This window comes from Opisthocomus hoazin, chromosome 13, assembly GCF_030867145.1.
Source record: "Opisthocomus hoazin isolate bOpiHoa1 chromosome 13, bOpiHoa1.hap1, whole genome shotgun sequence".
NCBI classification, from domain to species: domain Eukaryota; kingdom Metazoa; phylum Chordata; class Aves; order Opisthocomiformes; family Opisthocomidae; genus Opisthocomus; species Opisthocomus hoazin.
In genome coordinates, this window is record NC_134426.1 from 15,114,645 (window position 1) to 15,124,341 (window position 9,697).

The window sequence follows — 9,697 nt, forward strand, 5'->3', positions numbered from 1 at the left end:
TGATCTCTAATCTCAAATTAGATTTTCCTCCCCTATTTCTTTATATGCAACATATAAATAAATTTGTCAGAGGATTCCACTCTTTCTTTTCCAAGCTTACTCTTTCCTCAGTTTGATCTCCTGATTTCTTCTAGTCTTTCTGCAGACAAACTGTTCTCCTGCTGTGACAGGAAATTTATGTCTCTAAGTTCACTCAGTTTTGCAATTTTTTTTTTTTACCCATTTCTAGAAGTCAGTTGTGCCCTACAGAAATGTAACCAGTTTGTCATATGACAGATACTTCTACAGGTATGGTAAGTGTTGCAACAAGCATTAGCAAATAAGCCAGAGAGATCACTGGTAATAAACAAGACTTTTTCTTCTAACCTCTTTGTGACAGCAACAGTGTTTTCCCAGCAATGATTGCGAAGAAACAAATACCATTTATACCAAGCATTAACACTGCTGTCCAGTGCTTTCCCTGGAGATGAATAATTAAACGTAAATCTAGGTTACCAGAAATGCAATCACCAGAAAAGATTAACCGCATTAATCTCTGATTTTATTTAATGTGTTCCCTCTCCTGTTTCAAAAGCTTAAAATGTACTGCAAGCAGATCCAAGTAACAAAGGCAGCTAATGAAGAACTTTAAGAACTGACAGCTGTAGTAAGCTTTGGCTCAGTGCCTGAAACTCCGGGACGTGTTGTAGCATTCATTGACAATGCTGTGTGCCCAACTTTACCCGGAGCACAACTGTATTGAAAGCAAAATAGAAAAGCAAACCAAAACAATGAAAAACTACCAGTGTATTTAGGGCCAGCGCAAGGACAAAACCATGTGAATGCAGATACCACCTTCACTTTCTAAATTTTCTTCTCCGAATTGAGACAACACCCAGTGCAGCAGAAGTGTAAGGTCAACACATATTAGTAATGGATGCGATTTTAAAAATGTTTTTTATTATTATGTATACATGGAAAGGTAGAACATGACTTCATAGCTGGGAAAATGCATATCACCCTTAACATGGCAGCATCATTAAAGCAAGAGGACTGTTTACCAAATATGCTTGCAACCCGTCAGCTGCTGATGGCAGAGGGGAAAGGGAGATTTCCAGTCTGCCAGAGGAGTAGTATAAGGATGAGGGTAGAAAGGCAGATGGGCTCTGGGCCCAAGGTGTCTTGCTGAAGAACTTACTGCTGAAGTACAGGCTGACAACTGGAGCTGCTTGATTTGCCACTGGTGGATGCTGCAGTACACCTGTGCATGGCCTAAAGAGCGCTGGGCTGAAACTGGGGCTGACAGACAGAAGCAGTTCTCTAGAAGTGTTAACTGTTCTCAGGGAATGCATTAGTGAATTGATTTTAAAACAGATCTAGGAGGAGAAGAAGAAAGTTGACTGCAAGGAAGAAAAGCTGTTAAGAGGGAAATAGAGGACAAAAAACCAAACTAACCTGAGGCAAATGTGGAACATTAACTCTTTTAAAATCTTTTAAGAGGTCAGGTTTTAACAAGAGCACTCTGTTCAGGAAAATACCACCACACTGCAGACCAATGATGATCGCTACGTTTTTTTCTGTGTTATTCATTAACCGTTTCACCTTGCTCTTTTCATTAACTTGAGGATGCTGACATCCTGGTGCTTGCTGTTCCAAATCACATACGATGTACTTTGCAAATCAGTGACCACTGCAGCGGCAGTGTGCCGACTTTACAGCTTACAGTTTTTCTCCCTCCCAGCACATGCTAATACATATCCTATGCCCCTAATGTCCACTTTCCTGTTGGAAAGTGTTAGCTTGGTATTGAACTCTTTTCCCCGATCCCAAGCACACTTTGCCTGTGGCCTTTAGCCCCTTTACAGAGAGCAGCAGAAGCTAGCCCACATCATCACAAGACTGTGAGCCTTGTCCTGAGGAGCACCTGCAGAAGTTGCATCTCATACCCCTCTTCCCTGGACAAATTTCTCATTCACTTGTTTGAGAACTACTCCATGTCACTGTCCATGATTTTCTTTAACTCACAACTGTTCCCTGCAATGTGTGACTTCACCCTGATGGAAGGACGTCATTTTTCCCACCTGAGTTTTTTGAGATCGCCCTTAGTGACTTTGGAAATATCTGTACACAGCTTACAATGAAATATGACTGCCACCCTTGCAAGGCTCTGAAACCTAAAGAAAGAAGTGTAGGTTTTTATTCTGTTTTCCCAATTGCTCTGCAAATTCTATGTGTTGCATTATTGCCACACTAAACTACATTTATACACTTCCCAATTCACTAATTCACTAAGCAAGAGAGATGAATCAAAATAACATGTCTCTGCCTTCCGGCAAGCCCAATGGCTGTTGGAAAAGTGCAGTCACAAGCAGGCTGATCTTATAGCTTTCCACCTTTGTCCTCTGAGACAGAAACAACACCACCCAGCCAGCTGGAAAATTCTTATGGATTCTGCAGAAATCTGTTTCACTGAACTTTTCCTTTTCTACCAGAGCTTTGCTTTGATTATTTTATTATTCTTTTTGTTCTGAAAACTATTGATTCCACACTATTTTTGCATGGAACTTGACAAAAGAAGTTAATTTCTTATTTCACGTCACCTAAGAAAAGGAAATACAAATCTTATTCATACCATTTGTCTTTCCTGGCTCCTCACAGCAGTGTCAGGATCAGCAAATGGAGAGAATTCTGAGAATATATAAAACTTAACTGGATGTAGACATCAGAGAAATCATGCCAGTGGTCAGTTCTGATGGCCATGAAAATAAGCCACAGAGAACTGAAGCAAAAACCCATTTAGGTTTTTTTTTCCTTGATTCTTACCTCTTTCACCAAAGATCAACACCGAAGCAACAACAAATGAGCTGAGTTACATTTTTATTTAAAGTGTAGTAGGTCCTTGACTCCGCATGCTTCAAACATACTTTTCAGTAAATCTTTCTAACCATAGCTGGACTTCAGATGTCCAGCAGACCCTCTTTGTACTATTGGCATTTATGCCTCAGGAACGGAGGTCTGTGAAGTAACCCATAATTTTGTGCAGACAGCTCTGTCTGCAAAACTACAGAACCTGAAGAACAAAATTGAAAAGCAGTAAAGCTTCAAAAACTGAAGTTGTGGGGTTTTTTAATTGTGCACGAAATACTGTTAATCCCATGAGAGTGGCTGCTACCAAGGCTGACTCTTTCCCACAATGGTGGAAAGTAGCTGGCTGAACCGAACTCCTTCGTCTAACAAAAGCAGCTGAACTTTAGTTTGCAAGGCCCATTGTTACAAAGCTGTCACTTCCCTTAAGCTCCTCTGTGTCTTTTTGGAAAAAGCAGAGATGGTCATGAGTATTTAAAGAGCCATACTGTCTTTCCTGAAGACATTTCCCTCAAAGCCAAAGAGACCAAAACCAGTTTCTTGAAGATTCCTCTCTCAGTTTCTGTAAAAAAAACAAGGAAAGGCCACAGCATTTCATACCATTATGATTAATCCACGATGGGTTTCAATTTCTGGCAATCAGCGAGAATGTAATTATATACCTTGATCCCTAATTAACTACTGGAACTACTGAGTTGACTCATCCACTGCACAAGGGCAGTGATTTCAGTGGAATAATAAAATGACCTACTACCTCCGCAGAACAGCCAGAAAAGATTAACTGTGGGCTTGGTTCTGCAAAATACTAACCAACCTTCATGGATTCTGCTGGAGCCAACAATCAGAGCCAAAGCTGGACAGATTTGGCCCGGGATAACAGTCTTGCTCCTACTTTATACATTGAGAAACTGAATCACAAATCAGGCAAAGTGACAGACAAACATGCAAAATCCATATCAAAAGTGGGACTAATTTCCAGCCCTTGATTGCCAGAGTCTGCCCTAGTCTACTAAACCACAGCTATTATATTATTTAAGCAGATAGAATCCCTTTCCCAGGCTTATCAGTAAGAGATCCTAACACACTGCTAATGAGACTTTTTCCCTGTGGGGTCAGAAAGGCATTTACTGTGGCCCTGTAAAGTATAGAACATAGCACAACCACTGAAAAATACAAATTGTTAAAGGGAATTAAGTTTATAACAACTTTGTGGAAGGATTTTTTTTTATTCATTTTTCTCTGTTCCAGAAAGCAATTACATGGCAAGGGTTGTTATCCTGAAATCGCAGAGAAGAAATCTGATTAATAAGAGTCCACTAACAAAGCAGCTTCTCCCACCCTGCCTCTCATCTGCAGTCTGTGAAAATGTGTCTGGGCTTTCCAGAACCATGTCAGGTTATTCAAAGAAAAGCCAAAGCAAAGAAGCAGTAAAAAAACACACACAACATCAGCTGTTGCAGAACTGCGATCACATATTTGACTGAACTTTCTATACTTTCCTTGCTTTCCAAGTCATTTCAGCCCAGTTTGCACTGGGAGACTGACATCCTATCTACCTGCTAAACTGTGGGAATAGGTGTTTTGGAATCTCTTTTTATCAGAGGCAAACTTTCCAAGGTGGTGCTGCTGACATGGTGTTTAGTTTGTGGTTTGAGTGCTTGCCTTTCGTTTGTTTTGAGTGATACCAGGAAGAATAGCAAGAAGGGTTTCTTTTTATAGTGCAGAACGACACTCATGGCATTCCAAAGGGAAGGATGGAAGAGGTGGCCTAGGACTCCACTGATGACTAGCACTTCATCTCTGCTGAGCTCGCAGAGTTGGGAAAGGAGAGAGAGGTGATCCTTGCAGCAGCCACTGCGCCCTTGGGTCATACCTTTTGTCTTTCCTCTGGAGGAAGGCAGCATGCTGAATGTGTTGGGTTTGTGTTGACAGAGAACTCAGTGTTAGATAATCCCCCCTGGGTCTTAGGGGAAGCATTAGGAGTTCTCGGTGCCACTGCAGCAAGACAGACATTCTTTATGATGAGTCTTTGCTGCCTCGCTTCTTCCACCTTCATTTATATCTGCCCAAAAGGGTATTCATTTTCACCCTTGACAGGCACAAAGAATTGCAGAAGGTTAAAACCAGCCTGCTGATTAAAGTGACAGTTAAGCAAAGTAATCTGTTTGGGTTTTTTCTCTCCCTCTAGAGTTATGGGATTTATCTTAAAATAAGTTGGAAACTTTCTCTTTCCTCAATCTGCCAATGGAACCTGAATTTTCTTAGATCTACCATATCAAATGAGGAAACCTGTTACTGTCATTGGCCTTTAATCATTTTATGTCATTAAAGAGGCAGTTCCAATCCCTTCTAAAGGCAGATAGCAGCTCCCTGAAGCACAAGACGATGGAAAGAAGTGTAGGTATTTCTGCAGCCTACTTTGAGAAAATTCCTAAATTTTTAGACAACAAACACTTTCTCTCTCTCTCCCTGATCCTGTAACTGAATCCTTGTGGGTGGAGTTGTGAATCAAAGGCCTAAGTGCAAAAACATTTTTGGAGACTAAATGCAAGATCAGGAATGTTGAACTTTTCCATTCAAGCACATGGAAGCATGTACAACACAAGTAATACAAAAAATGAAGGTTTGTCCAAGTTTTCTGCTTTTCCAAGAAGTCACACTAAACAGACTGTACGGTCTGGAAGAAATAGATAATTGTTTCTAATATCCTTTCTGCCAGAGGACTGATGGATGGCTGTGAACATGTTTTGTGTCTGTGACTCCTTTTCTCCAACTCGAAAGAGGATACAGATTCATAGAAGACAAACATAAGTCACAAAAGATCTTCAAATAGATATAAACTGTATTTTACCAATAACTTATGATAATATTTCCAGGGTTTTCTTCTTGTACAGACTTGTACAGAACTTACTACCAAAAGTGGAAACAGTAGAGTAATAGGAAGAAAAATTTCAGTAAATTAATTCTTCTCTGCGATAACCTCAGAAAGAGCCAGCTTCTTTGAGTGCAGTGAAAGTAGTACACTCAAAATACTAGAAAGTTTTAAAGTGGGCTGAAAGATAAAGCATTGGATTTGTCTACGCTGGCATTACCAATGTATCTAGGTTCAAACAAGTTGAGCACATAAGACAGTTCAGAGCTCAACACAGGCAACTTCCCCTACACTTTTCCCAGCCTAGCAGGTGGCTTTCATTGTGCAGTTTGCCCTGTGTCACCATGGCTAGAGCAAAGGTTTGAAGTGCATCTACACAGTATGGCCATCACTGCCTCAACAGTATTGTAGAGATACTTAAAAATGAAGGACTAGACATACTCATACAGAAGTGGATGCACATACGCATGTTTTATATATACACACACTATGTGGCACTCACCGGCCACCAAACCATGCTTCGTCCAGCGAGGAAGAATCCACCTACTGTCCCTCGGTTGGTTGAGTACATAGCCTGGGAAAAAAAAAGGAAAGGAAGGAAGACTGAATCATATTTTAAGTATAATAGGCAAGCTATACACAGACGAAGAACAAACAGGTAGGTACAATGAAGGGATAAAATACATGTGGAGGTTAAAGTGTAGGAAATTAAAGTGGCTAAAAAGAACAAGCTTATGATGAAGAAAATAATACAATGGAACAATGATTCTTGTATCTAGGTCTATGTTAACCAGTAAAGTTTCATTGTTTCACCTTTCATTACAGTTTGAAACATTAAAATAAAATTTAATTTAACTGAAAAAATGATCACTCAGATAAAATCTCATATGAACACTTCATCAGGGGTGCAATGGCTTTGATTTCAGGCATCAAAAAAGAATGTAAGTTGTAATTTCATTAACAAAAAGTGCACAGTTTTTTTATTCAACACTATCCAGTCCCAGCAGATAGCTACCAAAATCTATTTTCTTGTTGTGATATCAGCATTGTACCTGCTTCTTTCTAAAATTCAAACAAAGAAGCAAACTAAAAGTTACTTTTCACACATGTATTTTGTATTTGTCAAGGGATGGGCTTTAGAGGGAAGCTTCGTCCAATTTCTGTTAATGACCCTGATCCAAATACTGGATTCCCATTGCCTCTTCTGAAGGACTTTGAACAGGCAAATAAAGAAAGAAGACTTGGGAAAATTAGCCAAATCTTCTCTTCTGATGAAGAAGAAAGGAAGTAAATACAATAGATTTATATTTAACTACACACAGCAACTGAGTATTTGTCCAATAAAGAGCACATTGTTGCCAGAAAGAAACGGTTCCGGGAATTACTCAGCACACAATTGCCTGATAAGCCACAGATGAGACAGTTTTTGTCACAGACCTTCAAAACAAAGTTCAACTACAGCAATGGCCAGACTTCCGTGGCAAAGACCCAGCTCCCTTCCACAACATGGCAAGGTGCTCAGGTATACTGGGGCTTGGGATTTTTTGCTACGTTTTTGGCATCTACTACCATGGTGAAGAAGTAAAGGAAAGGTTGTGTTGATTTTGTGCACACCCCAAATTTTTGGTGCTCTTCAAAATGTTGCCAGGCTACTAGAAAGGAAGATTTGTTTTGCAGCTGACTGCTCTGCTCTGTGAAATGGACCCCTGGCAATGGACCCCTGGCTCCTGGCAAGCCCAGAATTACTGACAGACAATGCCTCCTCCCCACTCGTTAATGGTCAGGTGTTCAGGTGACCAGGAGAGCTTGCCCCAAGGAAACAAAAATTTAGTGACATTCCACTGTTTACAGCTTTGTAGCTCACAGTACTGGCCTATTATCTTCAAACCCTTCAGCACTGTGGTTACACCAGTAGGATAGTATCTGCATCTCTCCATTAGCTGAGAAACCACTGGGCTTTGTTTTCGGATTAGGCACAGAGTTTACCCTTGCAGTCCTCAGCACATTCAACATCACCGGGGTGAGGGGCAGGAGGCACCGCTGCGCTTAGATCTCAAACAGAAAGTCATTGCCATCTCTCGCCACCTCTGAAACTGTTCCTTGCCCATAATTTCAATGGCACTGCACCCTGTAGTCAAGATCCTGCTGGCAAAAAAACCCCACGATAATGCTGTCCTCAAATGGCACCTACAATGTTGACCCATCTCACTCCTTTGCTGAGCGTGGTCTGCTGTCCCTGGTCTGTCACACGGTCACAGCTGCAGTTTTAGTGTTACACCACCAGACCGCTGTCCCCACAGATTGACTCCTTCTCGCTGTTTCCTAAGGCATCACCTCACACCAGCAGTTCTCCTTGCAGTCTGCTGTGCCCTGCGGTAATAACCCCATCTACGCACCTCTAGCCTGCTTTGTAACAGGGGCCCCAGCTGGCCTGATCTCTGCTGATCAGATCTCTCAGCTCCTTCCCCACACAAACCTCATTTCTCCACCCTTCCGGCTAGCTCCATTCATCCACTGAAACGGATGCAATCCCAGGCCACTATCCCCTCTTCAGTAAATACCCACATTTTCCTCACCATGTGCTTATTACCTATCTCAAACAAGCACCAAAATCTTTATACAATCATACATTTTCATTTACTGACCCATTTTCCCAAGACCCTATAAACTACCTGCTCATGAAGTAAAAAAAAAGATAAAATAAAATTCCAACCTACCCATAGTCCCACTGCCAAGACTACCAAAAAATAGATGACAATAACAGAGATGTCCGCAGGATTGTTGATCCTTATGGGGGTGTCCATCCTGGCTGCTTCTCTGTCTTTCTTCTTCTTTCTTTCCTTATATGCTTTTTGCGGAGTTCAGGTTAATGATAAACTGCTGTCATCCCCTACGTCTTACATAATATATAACTTCAGATTCACTTGTCTCCCATGGGACACAAGTTGAAGCTGCTGCTCTTGCTTGGACAACAATTCCTTCCCAAATATTGCTCCTCAGCTACAGGTGCTGCAGATTCAGACCTCAGTCCCCCTGCCAAAGGTGCTCAGGGTTTTAACATCCACGAGCAGATATCTGAGAAGGAATGAGCATGGAAAGGAGTGGCTTGGCTGCAATAAACCTGCATATTTACCTCACTGTGTGTGAATACTTTTTTTTTTTTTTTAAGTGGTTGTACCTGTAAATCTAGTCATAGACAATGTAGTGCTTTTAAATGATGATGGTAAACAATTATCTGTGAGGAGGAGTGACCTGACACTTGGGGAAAACCCAGGGGTCCAGAAGCTGGGAAACCTTCTGTGTCATCTCTCAGCAGCATTACTCAATGGAGAAACAACCCTGTATTTCTGGAAAGGAGACAACTAGAAGCTGCTTACATCTCTCACATGGATTACAGGTAAAGATGCATGTGAACCACAGGCTCGGATCCAGGAGCTTGCTGTGCTGAATTTCAGGGTGTTTAGACTGTGGTGTTGGTTCTCTCCATTGTAGCTAATCAGCTTCAAATTCAAATAAGTTCAAAGTTCACGAGAGCTTGGGTCTGCTCTCCCTTTATTTGTTCCTCCGACTTCAGAATCAAGCTAAGTAAAATAACTGGTCACAAAGATTTGGAGCACACTGATTATAGACAAATCTTCACAGGTCTTAAGAAGCAAGCTTCCCCAAATGATGCTTGTGATCCTCTGAGCTAGAAGAGGTCAGAAAAATCCAGGATATTTAGAACAAGAGACACAGGTGCCAGGCGCATTTCTGGGCTCTGAGGATATCTGTAAGTCTTATTCTCTGCTTGATACTAGTGAGTCATTATTCATTTACAGCTGACTAGGCTGCCTTTTGAGAGTAAAATGTCACACTGAAGTTACACTGAGCAGAACAAGCAGTACATAGCACAGTACATAGAAAGCACAGCAGGTTTGGCTGATCTTGCAGCTGTTCTTTCCTCAGAAGTTGAAATTGAGGTCTGACACTTGGTTTGTTGGC